This window comes from Sturnus vulgaris, chromosome 2 (genome assembly GCF_052056855.1).
Source record: "Sturnus vulgaris isolate bStuVul1 chromosome 2, bStuVul1.hap1, whole genome shotgun sequence".
Taxonomy (NCBI): Eukaryota; Metazoa; Chordata; class Aves; order Passeriformes; family Sturnidae; genus Sturnus; species Sturnus vulgaris.
Window position 1 is genome coordinate 111163098 of NC_142244.1, and position 15154 is coordinate 111178251.

At 45.0% G+C, this 15154-nt stretch overlaps 1 long non-coding RNA gene across 1 annotated transcript; it reads left to right on the top strand.

Annotated features, from left to right (window-relative positions):
* Positions 1-778: 778 nt before the first annotated feature.
* LOC148224963 (uncharacterized) lies at positions 779-4188 on the top strand. Its single transcript, XR_015801826.1, has 2 exons — positions 779-2013; positions 3768-4188. It is a non-coding gene; the product is annotated as an uncharacterized LOC148224963 (long non-coding RNA).
* Positions 4189-15154: the final 10966 nt, after the last annotated feature.

The following is a 15154-nucleotide window of genomic DNA, read 5'->3' on the forward strand; positions in this document are numbered from 1 at the left end:
TCCTGTTCTGTCCCCTGACTCCCATCCCAGCCCCGTGAACTCTCCGGTTCTGTTGTGCTGGCACCAGCACTCATCCAGCAATGGAGCTACCAGACTTAGGGAGCTGATCCAGATGAAAATTAGTAGAGGAAGAAAGCTTTCAGCTGTACTAATTCCCTCATTCAGCAGAAGGTGTAGCTGCATTAGCTGCAGGCTGGTGTTGGAGGAAGGGTTGGGAGCGCGCTGCCAGAAGGCAGAGTCGGACCTCCCCTCTTGGCAGCCACTTTCAAGGAGATTGGATTAAGCATGTTGTGAAAGTGTCATCTGAGTCCCATCTTCCAAAGAGGTTTGTATGCTGATGAGTTTCAGTATCACTGAAACTGCTGGCTGCCCGGGGCTGAGATCCCGAGCAGGACGAGCACTGCTGTGCCACCTCTGCCAGGCACCAGCTCCTTGTGCCAGAGCCTGCAGTCCCTAAGGAGGCGGTGCCGGCTCCCTACGCCACCCTCCTGGCAGCTGGGACACTCAGCAGGGCAGCAGGAACCGCTGGGGACAAGCTCTGAGGAGGCTTTGGTCACACCTTATCCCTCTGGCTCTTGGGGTCACACCTCATCCCTCTGGCTCTTGGGGTCACACCTCATCCCTCTGGCTTTTGGCTGCCTCAGTCCCCTCGTGGTGGCCATGGCAGAGAAGAGATGCTCCCACATGGAGTTTAGGAGTGAGACCAGGTGCTCCTCCAGACCACAGCCAACAGTGCTGCTGCCATCCTGCCTCTGCTGGTGTCCCAGCTTCTCAGAGAATTCCTACAAGATTCCATGGGACAACAGCACTGAGTACACCATGGCAGCAATTTTGCTTGATATGAAAGGGTTTAATACTTTTGGATTGTGTGTGAGGGAAAGAGGAAGGGACAACAGGAGCCCAGGTGCATCTTGTATGCAGGCACTGACACATGCCAGGTGTTGGTGCAGGGATGGGAGCCCAGGACTTGCCCTCCCTGGGAGCGCCCTGAGCACAAGGTCTCTCTTGCTCTCTAATTAAAGGATGCCATGCAAAATAAGGCTGTGACCAGAAGACTGAGAGCCAGGAGAGCAGGTTGCTCCTGAAGTGATGAACCACTCTTAAAGAAACCTCGAGAGGTGAACTTGAAGCTACTTGGAGGGTTGAAAATAAGGTCTCTGCTACTCCTCAAAGGTGCCAGTGGGTAAAAAGGCAGAGTATTTTGTGGGGGGTCCTTCTCAGTAGACCTGCTGTGAGACCACTACGAAGCCTAAAACTATTTCTTGTGGGAGCTGTGGCTTATTGGAGTGCAGGTTTTGGCACAGTTCTCTCCTCTGGCTCACCTTGCCTTCTGCAGGAGGAAGGATCTGACTGCAGTACAGGAACAACGAGACTTCTCTTGCCTCCACATCACTGTGCAAGGTAAAATTTTCCATTGCTGTTGCTGCAACCATCATGGATGAAGAGCAAAGGAAGGCAGCAAGAATTTTGCCTAATTCTCTCCGTTGGGTAGGTAGATCTGCATGGCAATGCCTTTCCCAGCCTGCCTCCCTCTCATACCCTCCCTGTGGCACTGGAGCCCTGCCATGCCCTACTCTGAGTCTCAGCTTCTGTTCCCTCCCTACTCTTAGAGCAGCCACCTGGAAAACACAGGAGGTTGCAGACAGGAGCCTGTGCCACCAGGAGGGAGTAGGAGGGAATGCCTGTTGATTTTGCTGGAAGATGCTGCCTTCATGAAAAGGAGAAGCAGAAATGAATCCACTGCAATGTGAACAAGAGCTCTAACCCACAGTGTTCCTCCAAACTTCCTGCCCAGCTTCCTTCACAGAGAAAGCAGAAAGTAGGGGAGAATGTTGTTCACCATGCCCCGTCTGACCTTGAGTCACCACGTAGGACGAGGAAGATGCCTCCATGTCCACGGTGCCCTTTTGGTCTGCGTGTGTAACGACTTACTCAGAAAATTCCGGGGAAGAATTTCCATCAAAACATGGCTGAGGGCCCTGCCCCATGGCGTGAATCACACAGTCACACATGGTGAGGAGGTTGATTACGTTGGGGGCAGTAGGAGCCCTCTGCATCAAGGGTTGGGCTTTAGGGGCTGCCACACCAACTCCCTCCTCTTCCTCTGACTCAGTGCTCAGGGGTCATCTCCAGGGGCAGTGGCTTTCTCCATGACAGTCAGGCTCAGGAGAGAATGGCTGTCAGACTCTGAAGCACTTGCTGCTTTTGACTGCGTGTTTTGGACAGAATCCCCTTCCATCTGCATTGATGCAGCTATTGTTTGTATACATGATTTTAAGAAGGGATTTCACTTCCTTCCTTCTCCTTTTAATATCATGTAGCAGCTAGAAGCAGGGAAAAGAGACTGGCACCATATGACCAACCAGCTGTCTGTGGACTGTCAGAGCATATTGAGGGGAACACAATGTGACTACCTTGGGTGCTTGATCATTCACTCTCTGTTGGCTAAGCTATACACTATCTTCCTTGCACTCAATTACCCTGAATGTCACTGGGCCAGTACATGAATTAAAAAAAAAAAAGTAATCTGATCCATGTCCAGTGCATGGTAAGATCCCCTTTCTAGGAAAGCAGCATGACTCATGCTGGCAGAGCATCTACTGCCAAGTCATCCTTTCTGTTACATGGCAATGTCTTCACTTTCCCAAATTGCCTTTAAAGGCAGGAGAGTGGGTCACCTTTGCTCCAGCTTCAATGTAGCAAACATAAGTGTTTAGGAACAAAAATACCAAAGGATGTGAAGCAAAGCTAAGTATAGATGGCTCACATTGACTAACGTTGGAGAGATGGTGAGTTGTCTTTGACCTCAGTCCTCTCAGTTTTCTCTGCAGAGGAAACACAAATGCATTTTAAAGATCTCTTCCATTATTTGTGAGTTTCATGGATGTATGAAGACATGAAAGTATCCTTCAGTTTCCACTAGAAAATCAAAATGCTTTTACAGAGGGAAAGGAAAGCACCTTGAGGTGCACAGACAACAAAAGGCATGATCTGTCACTGGTGCAGTGGGGCAGAGAAAGGCAGTTTTGGGGGACTAGGGAAAAGATAATCTCTGCCACTAGAGGAATTTATCAGGTAAAGGCTTTTCTGAGAATGCTTCCTAAACTGTGCTCTCTGACACAGCCAGTCTCTAGAACCATTAGGAGCAACTTCTTCAGGTTGAAGTTTGATGTGGGGGGGTTCCCCAAAAAATTGACCCAAAGAGAGGAGATGTTTCTTAAAGAAAGAGAAAAGAGTCTTTTCATAATTAATTGGTTGAAATTACTAATTTCTAGGAAGCCCTAGTTTCTAGTTTCTCTGAATTGGCAGATTTGACTTTCCTCAATATACAGATGACAGTATTATACTCTGCACACTTTGCCAGCAGACATACTGCCTTATTTACTCAGGAACATGTCGTGTTTTACTTGACAAGTGGTAAAAACATGGTCTGCTTTACTTCTCTTTAACATTCTAATTTTTAGGCTACTGAGGCTTCTATACCTTCACCTATTCAAGGATAGGTTCTCATAAAAGCTGTATGATGATTGTTATTGATTATGAGCAATAATATATTATTTTTGTCTGTCCCTTCTTCCTTCCCTCTTGCATTATTTATGCTGCAATCCCTTTCCTTCTAGTGACAATCAACATCATTACCTCTCTTCACAAGCTACACATTGATGTTTCTCAAGTCTACAGACTTTTGCAAGCAAGTTTCCAGTTATTCTTTTGGGGTTGTGATTCATCTGAATTGACATGGAATTATTGCATTTTCCTTCCTGCAGATATTTCCCTGCAGTTATGAAAGTCTGTGGAAAACCACACCACATAAATTCAGCGTTGTGGACTGAGAATGGGACGTGATCTGGTCATGTACGTGCTGCAAAGCCTCAGTATGGCAGAAAGAGCTGCTAATTACACTGCCTGGAGTAGAAAGCTTGAGTAATCAAGGAAGGGGAAATGGTGAGAAGCATATGAGCAAAGTTGTTCATAATTTCCATCTCAGCTCCTGCCATAGGAAAGGAGGCATTGGAACATCATGGGAAATGCACATAATTTACTGCTGATGCACGTAAAGAACTGTGGTGTCTAGATAAGGCAAGTCAAGGCAGTTCTAACTTACTAACACAATTTACTTAACATAAAATAGCTGATTTGTATTTTTGTGAATTAAGATATTTTGAATTAAAATTTTTTATGATCTTGGGTTTTTTTCCTTCTTTCTCCTTCTGCATATTCTCTTTCTTCCTTTGTCTTTCCTTCTCAGAGAAGCTGTTTGGCAACTTGGGGTGGTTTTCCTGTGTGTATTTTTTTGCATTTAGCCCCTGTATTTTGGAGAAGTGCCTGCCTGCAGCAGCCTAGACAGACTTCCAGGGCTGGAGCACGTTTTCTAAAACATGGGTGTAAGTTTACTTCACCTTTGACCCTTTTCCACAGTGGAACCGAAGAAATCTCTGAAGAAATCTCAGGGCTAGGTTCATTTCTCTGCTTCCTACATTGCTCCCAGAACCCTACCCTAAATATTACTGCTTTTCCCAGGCAGATGTTTCACAGCCCAGGAAAATCTAGAAGAGGCTCTCATCCTCGCTTTCTGTCTCCTCTCTCACACCTAAGAAGAGAGTAGGAGATGCTCAGATCTCTCAACCTCTCTTGTTCATTTCTGTTTCCTTTCCCTCCTGGCCCCACAGAAAGAGGAGGTACTCCAATAAACGTCTCACTGTCTTCTCTTCCTAGTTTTGGGGACAAAAAGGAGCAGGATCCACTCCTTTTTGTTATTGTCAGGGTTACTGAATCCCATCCAGACGTGCTTGAACTTCTGTGACCAAGTTTGGGTGATACACAAAGTTTCCCATTTCGTTTTTATTTCCCAGAACAGCACAGAAGTTTGAGAGAAGCAGTGGCTGTGAGAAAATTACTTTCCTATGAACTATGAGAGAAAAAGAGCTGAGATAATGATGAGTGGATCCTTCTTTACCCTACTGTCGAGATCAGCTTCCTAGAATAACTTTTCCAGGGGGTGATAATTTGTTTCAGTGAAATACAGATTTCAAGGGAGATCCTGATTATAAGGGAGAAGATCATGTGTCAGGTAACATGGGCTTCCTCTAATATTCCCTTTTATTCCCATCTTCTACAGTCCTCTCTCCCATCCAGTTCTTTTTGTTCCCACACATCCTCTGCCAATCTCTTCTCCCCGGGGTCTATTCCTGCTCCTGTGGAGTTTCACTTCAGTCCTTGCATGGATTTGGATGATATTACATCAGGCTTCATGTCGTGTTCTGGGGCAGAAAGCAAGACAGTAAATCTCTCCTGTGTTTAACAGGCTAATTATAATTTTGTGTAACCCACATCTCTGGCTTTCTGTTTCTCCAGGAGAGCTAGGGAGGAGCAGGGAAGGAAGAGGCAGAACTACTGAACAAAACCCCACAGCACAACAAAACCTTTTTGGCATCGTTTGTGAAGGAAAAGGGAGAGAACAGGAGAGATCCTAATCTTAGTATATATTAGGTGCTCCCATACAACAGCGGTGGGTGTGGACTGAAATGCTCAGTAGCCAGCGAGATGGTAGATTAGGCAGATCGCTGTGAGATGGATAGAGGGAAAAGAGCAGCAAAGACTCAAGGAGGGGCTGCAGAAGGGTTTGAGGTAAGTAATGGAAAGAAAAGTTCTAGTAAGTTCCAAAGAAGTTGAAAATGGAAGCAGGAACTGGGATATTTCGTCTGGGAACAGACAGAGGATGCAGGGCAGAAAAAAAATAGATGGGAAGATGAAAGCCATGTGAGTTAATTCAGCTCCTATTAAAGCTGACAGCATTACTATTTACAGATAGTAGGCTTGGCTCAAAGGAAGATTTTGAAATAGGACAGAAGGAGGAAAGAAGGACTGGTAAACAAAAGACAGAGAGAGCAAGGAGAAGGAATATGCAAAAATGGAAATAGGAAATAGTTGAAAATGAACACAGGGAAACATACTCTGTATATTGGAAGTATGCTAGAAAAGGGAAAGAAGATTGAAACCAGAGCAAAAAAAATAAATGCATGAGATCATTTTGTGATTTCAGATTTACATCCTAGGGAATATGAGAGTCCTGCCTGTAGAGCTGAGACCTTGAGAAAAACCTGTGGCAGATGTGAAGATGTGCAGGGCAGAATAAAACTTCAAACTATAAAATGTATTACTTTATGAAGATACTTTCCTCTTAAGCTGTAAACCCCAGGAGTGGAGTGGGCTCAGAGCGTGCTGGGGGCTGGGTAGGGAAGATGGGAAGTAGCAAATAAAAGAGCTGATGGCCAGATGGTTTGGTACAGATCTGTGTCTTGGTGTTGACCAACTCTGACATCTAAGGAAACGAAAGCTTCAGCTGAAGCTCTTCTTGAAGCTGGAGCAATATGAGGTCTGTCTCCACATTTTATCTGGCATAGGGGCTGCCTGCCAACAAAATATGACTTCATCCTTCAATCTTCTCCCTGGGGAGAGCATGAATACCCAGCTGCCTGTTCCCACAAAACCTGCAGAAAGCCAGCCAGGTATCTCTGGCTGTGTCTGGACTGCAAAATCCCCAAGTCTCTGCATTCCTGGGTTCCATGGATTTACTCTGGCCCTGTAGGAGGGTAAAACATAGTCCAGTGTCAGTGCCCCAGTCCCTCCAGCCCCAGGCTCTGGTTTCCAGAAGAGGGAAATGTCCAGGTGAGGAATGTGACTCACTCCACCAGGTTCCCTGATATTTCCCACCTCCCAGGTCTTTTAGCTCAGCAAGTAAGTGCAGCTGGAAATATCAACTCCTTTGTCAAACCTGGCTGAGCTGGGCTGATGGATTCAAAGCTGGCTGAGAGACATCCAGGCATTTGTACATGCACAGAGTAAAATCATATGAGCTTTTTTTTCTTTTTCCTGAAAACCAGGCTTAAAGCAAGACCCTTGACCAGGCTTAAAGCAAGATCCTTTCCAGAAAGAAAAATCAGCCACAGGCTGCCTGTGAAGGGAGAGCAGGCTGAGTGGGCCATATAGGCTGCTGGTCCCATGGCTGGGAGAAAGCAGGTCCCAAAACTCAGAAAGGTTCATTGTACACAGGGGTTGACTGCCTGAATGCCTCAGGCAGGTATTGAGGGACCTGCCTGCTGCAAGGTTGGTGAGATCCCTGCAGTGTGTTTGGATGAGGGAAAACTTCCTCCAAAGTGTGAGCAACACCTGAGCCTGGGGCAGCCCGTTGGGTTTGCTCTGGTGCCTAAGAGCTGGACTCTTGTGGGTCCCTTCCAACTCAGAATCTTGTGTGGTTCTGTGATTCTTCACCCCTCAGTGTGAAGGCTCTGCTCCCACAGAGTCCCCCAGGGAAAACTCCTGCTGGGATGGGCCAGACCTGCTCACACATCCACAGCTGGGCTGCCAATGCCAGAAATATCACCTCACCCCATGGACCAGCAATGCAACTGAGCTGTAATCCCAGTGTCCCTGTGGGCTGTAATCGAGGGGGACATTTGTGCTGAGACAAGGTGCTTTTCCATGTGCTCTGTCTTCTTGCCTATGCATTTTCGTGACATGAGCAGGGTCTGGTGAGATTATCTTATTTTTCTCCTCAGCATGATAGCAGGAATCGATGGGAGTGGTGTTTAGAGCTTCACTGCCTGAGCTGCCTGTGCTCAGCCTGAAAAAGCACATCTCCAGCAGGAAAAGAGCATTTTAAACAAACAGGATCCCAAGCTTTAAGAAGCCTGGAAGGTTTATGGCAACGCATTTTCAAGAAAGAAGTAGAAGCAGAATAAATATCTATTCCATTGCATGTGTTTGTTATAAACTTGGTATGGTGCTGAGAGCATTCAGTGTATACAATTCATGGTTACAAACTTCCCAAATTCTTAAGCCTCCTCTTCTTGTAGTATTCCCTCCTACCCTATCAGACAGGCATAACCCCTGAGTGGCAGAAAACTGCTACCCCAACTCTTCTGTGTTTGATCCCAGTCCTAAAGAGCCATAAAGTAGGGAAAATGGGAAAATATGGGAAATATGGGAAATATCAGGTCTTTTATAAAATAGGGAACTAAAGATGTGTGAGGTTTCGGCCACAGCCATCGACAGTTTAAGATCCCTTAATTTTTCTTTTCCTGGGCTGTATATGCAGCACTAATTCCCCAAGGCTGGAGGGTTTGGGGTTTTTTCATTTTCAATCTTGGTGCATTTTGTTCACTTTTCTTCAATCTATTTATTGATTCTCAGCTTTTTTCATGACTCTAAGTGCCCTCTTACTTTGTACTCCTCCCTTTCCTCCCGCCCCCCAAAACATACCAGCCTGCATTCACTTTGGCTGAATCTCAATTTATTTACTGCCTTTTTAAAAGCATGTTTTTTTCCTAAGGCTTGCTGAAAGAGAGCTGTCCATTAAGGTCCTTTTCCCACTGCAGAGAAGGCTTTGTCCTGTTTTCTCCTGGTGTTTGTGGCAGATATGAAACTGTTGAAGACAAAATGTACTTTTGAATTGCTCAGGCTGAAGCAAATGTGAGCTCTGTGCAGGCAGATGGAGAAAGGGTCCCAGGGTACTTTTCAACTCTGGGACAGGACATATCACTTTAGCAAATTGTTGCTGGCATCTGTTTTTGCATGGGGCAGTTCTCTAGCCCCAGATAATCCACTCTGAGTGCCAGGACTGGCTGTGCTGTTTGGCTGCTGATCTGTCACTTCCCAGCAACTGAATTAACTGCTTCAAAGCAGCTATTCCAGAAGCTACATTGCTGTGAGATGCATGAATTTATTTAAGCTTTCTACATTATTGTCAAAAAAGTGTGGGACTAATGTATGAAATTTGCTCTGTGTTGATATTCATGATAAAGAGTAAGAGAAGCCTTTGCCAATATTTAACTCTCTTATCAAAAAAAATCAATAAAAGTGCTTCCTGGTAAATAGCACGTTTGACATGTGGCCTGTCTGTCGGGGCATTGGAAAGGCTGATAAATACCCAGTACCCTTACTACAGTGCTTCCCTGGGAAACAAACAGCTTGGGGGAGAGAAGGGGCTGTGCAGCTCTGTCCTGTTTCTGTGCTCAGCATCCAGTGAGCTGCTGAAAGTCTGGATCCACTGATCCTGCTCCTCTCCCTGTACCCTCTCTCTTCCCTCTCTTCAGACCAGCCAAGGGAACACTGCTCAGCCCCAGCCACACTCAACCCATCAAGGGCTTTTCTGAAGGCTAGCCCAGGCTCTTAGTTCGGGACTAATAAATTCTCATTTATTCATGATCCTAAATGTGATTTCAAGCCCAGGTAACACTGTTACCAGCCTCCTTCAACCTCCTCCTCATGCCTCCCCCCATTTCCTCCAGAGCCATGTATTACTTGCCCTGCAGTCAGTACAAAGCTGGAGGTACAGCTCTGATCAGAGGGTCCTACACTCTCTTCAGACTTGCTTAATGCAGGTCCAGGTATGTTCAGCAACACTTTACTCCTCTCATGTGCTGCTCTGCAATGTGTCTTCTTCTTCTCTGCCATTTTTGATTAAGGTATGCTGAAAAAAATAGAAGTGATTGGATTTCTCTCCCCTGATTATCCTTCTGCTAACATAATTCATTGTCATTGAGAACATAATTTGCTGCTAGGGATGTGATTAGCTTGGATTAAGGCACCATTAAATAAACAAGGCTGGGTAAGAGTAAGATGGCTGCAGAAAAAGACAGATTTGTGCATCAGCTCACATCTTGTAATTAGTTGTGATTTAAAAAGAAATGCCTGAAAATTTCTTCAGGGCTGAGGGAAGTCCTGAAGCAATCTAATCCAGTATTTTAGAGTTAGTTTGAATGTGATCAGTGATCTTAAAAACATAATGATGGACTGAGGAGTGCCTGTATGCCTCCCATAGAATCTCCTCGATTCCTTCCTCATCCTCCATCCAGTGCAGCCCTCACTGGATGTGAACACTCACATGCTCAGTTGAAGCCATGGCTCTCAGTCTTTGTACTACGTGTTCCATGAAATGTGAAGCTTTAGGGAAATTCAAGTATCATCCTTTTTTGGAATCCTTCTCTGGAGTATGTGGAGGTCGAAGGGGAAATTTGTTGAATCTTCAGCAACGCTACGAAGTCAAGAAAGCCATCACTTCCACTCACGAGCTGCAGGATGAGTTCTGCTTCAAGAGCTTCTGGTATTCACATTTCTATTCTATCCAGGTGGAATATTAAAATTCACATTTATCCAGTGGCTGCAGAAATACCTTAGAACAGCCAGGCAAAGTTACCATGGCTGTGAGTGGAATGCTGTTAACTAAACGTAGGACCAGGCCTCTGTGCTGCACATCAAATGGGAGTTATAACATTTTCTACATGTCCTTAGTAAGACCTAAGGACAGATTTAGCTGGGAAACAGAATGCATTACTGGAAAAACTAGTCTTTTATTTCTTCTCATCCTGAACCTCTCCGAGCCCAACTCTGCCTCCCTTAAAATAAAAAATGTGGTTTTGAATAGTTCAGAACAGGTACTTCCAAATAAAGCTGTCTGTGTAAAGAGTAATGTAAGTGGGTTCCCAAGAATTTATTCTGCAAGTTACCTGACCTGCTACCTTGTGTTTGCATTAATTTGGCTGTTTCATCTGATCCACAACTTCACTGAGAATAGATCCCTTGAAATTGAAACTCGGGCCAAAACTCAGGAGCCCTCCTATAAGAAAGTGTTTAAAAGCTACAGGTTTTGACTGTGGTCCACAGATTGTGACAGCTAATCTTTCTTCATCACGTGTAGAAACTCAGAATTAGAAACTTAAATATAGAATTGGCTGATTCACCAACTTAGTACAGTTAATGATGTGGATTAGCCTTTTTTGCAAATGCTTTTGTGGATAAACAAAACAAGCAGAGGAACTTTGTACTCCAATTTGTCTAAGTGTATCAGAGCTAGAATGAAATTTGCTCAGTATATATTTTCCCAGTTAGAAAAGCTATGCTTTAAAAAGTCTAAGTGAACTCAGTGGTATCATTTGTTGACCCACCTGGAAGAGATGACCGGTCGAGGTTTGTTGACTTTCCTGGAATAGCTGGAGTAGGCTGTCAGGGGGACACTGACCTGCAGGCCAAGGCTTTTGGTGGAATATAATCTTCCTGTGTTGACTCTTGTGTGACATTAGAGGTGAGACTGACATTCATTTACATTCTTCTGTTAAGCAAGCAAAGGATTCTTGTGTTGCCTTAGCCCTGATCAGCACAGCCATGGGTGCTTTGAGTATGTGCAAGGAAACGAGGAGCATGGCTACCACTCATTGGAGGGACAGGGGGTGGAATGCTCATCAGGAAACATAAAAAACAGTATGTCCAGATCCCTCAAAACCTGATTTGAACAGGTGAAATTCCTTCCAGTAATACAACTGCATCTACTTCCAACAATAGCCTAGGGAATCAAAGGGAAAAATAAATGTAATCATGAAAACCTTGAGAGGAAACTGTGCCTGTGCAGCATATGGTAGACATTTGGTATGACCCTTCACATGCTAGCATTGCACAGGAGCCTTTTGAAGGAACCCTAACAACCACAAATTGTAGCATTTTAGAGCACAAATCTGCCCTGAAAAGGGTCTGGTTAACTTCAGCCTCAACTCTTTTGCTTCCCAAGCCTGCCCAAACTGGGACAGCTGAATTTAATGACAGAATAAGTTGTTATGATTTCACTGCTTTTTCTCTAAACCAGATCCAGCTATGCTTTGGAAATGTAAGCTGTGCTGGCCTTTGCTTTATAAACAGGAGCATTCAGTGGATTCTAGCTGTAATAACTTGACTTGTGGGGGAGGAGAGCCAGAAATCATCCATCCTGATGAAAGGGCCAGTAGGATTTGCAGCACCTGGGCAGTGGGAAGGGAGCACATCTCTGCTGCTGTGAGAAGGTGCAGGTCCACAACAGAGCCTGCAGTGGCCTTGGTGACATTACAAGGAAACCTGCAGGCAAGCAGGGAGCCATGGGATGTGCCAGGTCTGCTCCCAGGACTGAGACCGTGGTAAATAGAGAGCAGACCTGACCCATGGTTTAGGTACACAGGGCAGATATTGCGTTTTGTTTTCTTTTTCTGCTAGAGCTGGGATGAAAAGCTCCAGAGATGACATTTCTTGTTTGGACTCAGATGTTTATTAATTTTTATTTACATTACGTCCTCAGAGACCGTGAGTTTTACAGTACTTTTAGTTAACAAGCTAAAAATAGAGACATATCTCACTTTCTACAACGCCTTTTAAGGCCAAACTGTTCAATTAAGAACGGACACTTAAATTATTTTTACTTTTAACCCAATAACTAACTACTTGTGACCCGTAATGTGGACTTTTCTATTCAATTAAACAAGATTCTACCTAGACTCATGAAGAAGATGGTGAAGAAGAAGAAAACCTTCACCCTAAAACTTCTATTTTGCTTTATACATATTACTATATCCTAAAACCTCAAGTTCCAAGTTTTCTTCCATGTGATATTACACACTTCTATTTAAACTACACACCTGTGATCTTAGTTTTATCATTCAATTTTGGAAGGCTTTTTCACTTCAGGTTAAAAGCTGTGTTTTCCTGGGGGTCAGTGCCCATCAGCACAGAAAGTCCTTTGGACTTCCTCAGTTTCCAGGGTCCCAGCAGGGAGAGGAGGTAGCTCTGTGCTCCGGCCAGTCCAATATCCCTGTCAGCTGGATTTAACCTGTGTTTGAGGTGCACCAGGGCTGGCTGTGTCCTTCCCATGCCAGCAGCTCATTCAGGGCCATCTCATCTGTCCCTGCCAGTGCTGCTCTCTGCAGTGCAGACACAGTCTGAGCCCTGCACTAACACTTTCCAACCACCCCTTCTCCCAGAACAAAATTGTACCTTAGCACTTCCCGATGCTCCAGTTGGAGCTGTCTTCCTCTGTTTGTGACCTGTGGATGCCTCTGGCAGCAGGCAATTGCCATGCTGCAAATGAGAGAGGGGAGGATGGCCTCAAATGCAGGCAGGCAGGCTCTCTGCTCACCTGGTTTCATACCTGCTAATCCCTTTCATCAACAGCAACAGCAAAAGCCCAGTAGATCGTGGGTTTGGGCAGAGGTCTGTAATTTCTATATATTCCAGCACAGACTGCCAGGAGCTGGTACTTTCTCAGTATAAAGTTTGTTGTAACTCTGTAAATTGATCTAATTTTCCTCCAGGGTTGTTCCTTAGAAGAGGGTGACTGTAGAGAGGAAAGCCAGAAAACTTTGCATGACCTTGCTGTCTGAGACTCTGCTTTTTCACTCTTACTCCCAGGTGGGGAAGTCTCAGGATTTTAGTGAGCTGAAGAGGTGGTTAAGTGTTTTACAGCAGTGTTTACCTAGCCCAGAACTGAAGCCCCGACTCACCTCTGGATCTCTGTAGCTCCAGAAACCAGGAATTCCAGGACGGTAACATCTGGATCCAAAATTAACCATCACAGTGTTGGCTCTTCTCACATTCTAAATCCTGCTGTCTGATCTCAATCCAGTGTACTGCCAGAATAGAGAGCCCCCAGCCAGAAAGCTGTAAAGTGATGCATTTAAAATAGCTGAGCCACTGAAGGGTGGGAGCTGGAAGGTGAACAGGGGTGGTTTTTTGAACCACTGCCCAGCCCTAAAGGACCAGGCTGCTGTTTCCAGTCCACTTCAGGACAAATTCAACAAGAAAATTAACACCTCTGTCACCAGAAGAAGATCATCCCTTTGTCATGCATTTGAAACAAACAGAGGTCCATCAGGCAGCCAAGGTGAGAGGAGCAAACTTGTTATTTGATTTCATGCAAAGTCCTACAGTGGAACTCAACAGCCCAGCAAAGAGCTCAGCAGCAGAGCTTCACCCAGCCTCAGCATTTCACACACACCTTGAGGGGTTGTCATCATGTCTCAGTATATGGAGAATGCTCCCCTCGATATCTCAGCTCACAGAATTAAATCCTGCACTCATCACCTCTCTGTGCCTCGTGGTAAATAAGTAAATAAGTACAAGTTTCTTCTGTAACTTCTGAATTAATTCAGTTTCCTGCCCTGTGCTACGTCATAGCTCAGTGCTCTCCTGGATATCTGGGTGGCACAGTGCATATTTTGGGATGTTTTGCATCTGTTACAGGCAGATCCCTTTTCTCAATGGAACTTTCTAAGCTATTCCCCCCAGTGACATCATGCCTTCTCTGCTAGCACAGCCACAAAGGCATTTATTGATAGGCATGACATTTTCCTTTAATGCTTTCATTGTTTCCAGAGGTTTATTTGGGTTGTTGTTGGAAGTCAGAAAAACAAGACAAAAGGCGAAGTATGTTAAGCAGGAGACTTGGCCTGCGTGCAAGTCTGTGGTGAGAGAAAATCTCTGGGGTAATTTTCAGGGAATCTGCTTTCCACAGGCTTCTCCACAGTGACAAATGAGTGTCATCCAAGCCCCCTGGAACTGCCACCTCCTTCCAGCAGTTTGCTGCAGTCCAATGCTTGGGTTTGGTGCACTGTGCAGGCATCTGGCATGGGGATTTTAGAGCACTTCTCTAGATGTATCTGACTGCCTTGCTCTTCTTCCCTATTTGCCTCTTTAGATGCCATTTTTTTTTCCCTGAGACTTACCCACAGCACTTGCAGTGAGTTGTTGTCCAGAACGATGTGTTAGTTTATAGATAGATAAACTGACTGTTACATATTTCATTAAATATTCCTTAAGAGTTGCTTTGTGTCTAAGGGAGTTTGCAGACATCCATATAGACCCCTCTTAAAAGTTAATTTGTCTGGCAGTCTGGACAAAACAATACTCCAAAGGTTAATAAGCATGAAATGAATGGCTTGGTAGGCCTGGGCTAAATGATCATTTGGAGGAGGGAGCAGCTTCTGCTCTATTACATGCTGCTGCTGTTAAACCTCAGCAAATCTGCTAAGTGAGGAAGGGCACAGAAGAGAGGGGCCCTCTAGGTCTTGCCCCTCAGTAGCCTCTGGCTTTGGTCCCACATAATGCTTGAACTGCTTGACAGACCTATGAGCTCTGCTGGGAGGAGGAGCCCTGTGGGTTTTTTAAAAAATCTGTAATTATTATGATTTATTTGGCAGTGTTTTTGTTGTTGGGGTTTTTTCTGGTTTTCATTTTTTTGTTGTTTGTTTAGGGTTTTTTGTTTGGGTGTTTTTGGTAGTGATGTTTAGATTTCGGTTTTGGGTTTAGGTTTAGGGTTTTTCCCTACAAATTAAGACCCAGTTAATTGAGATGTGATGAG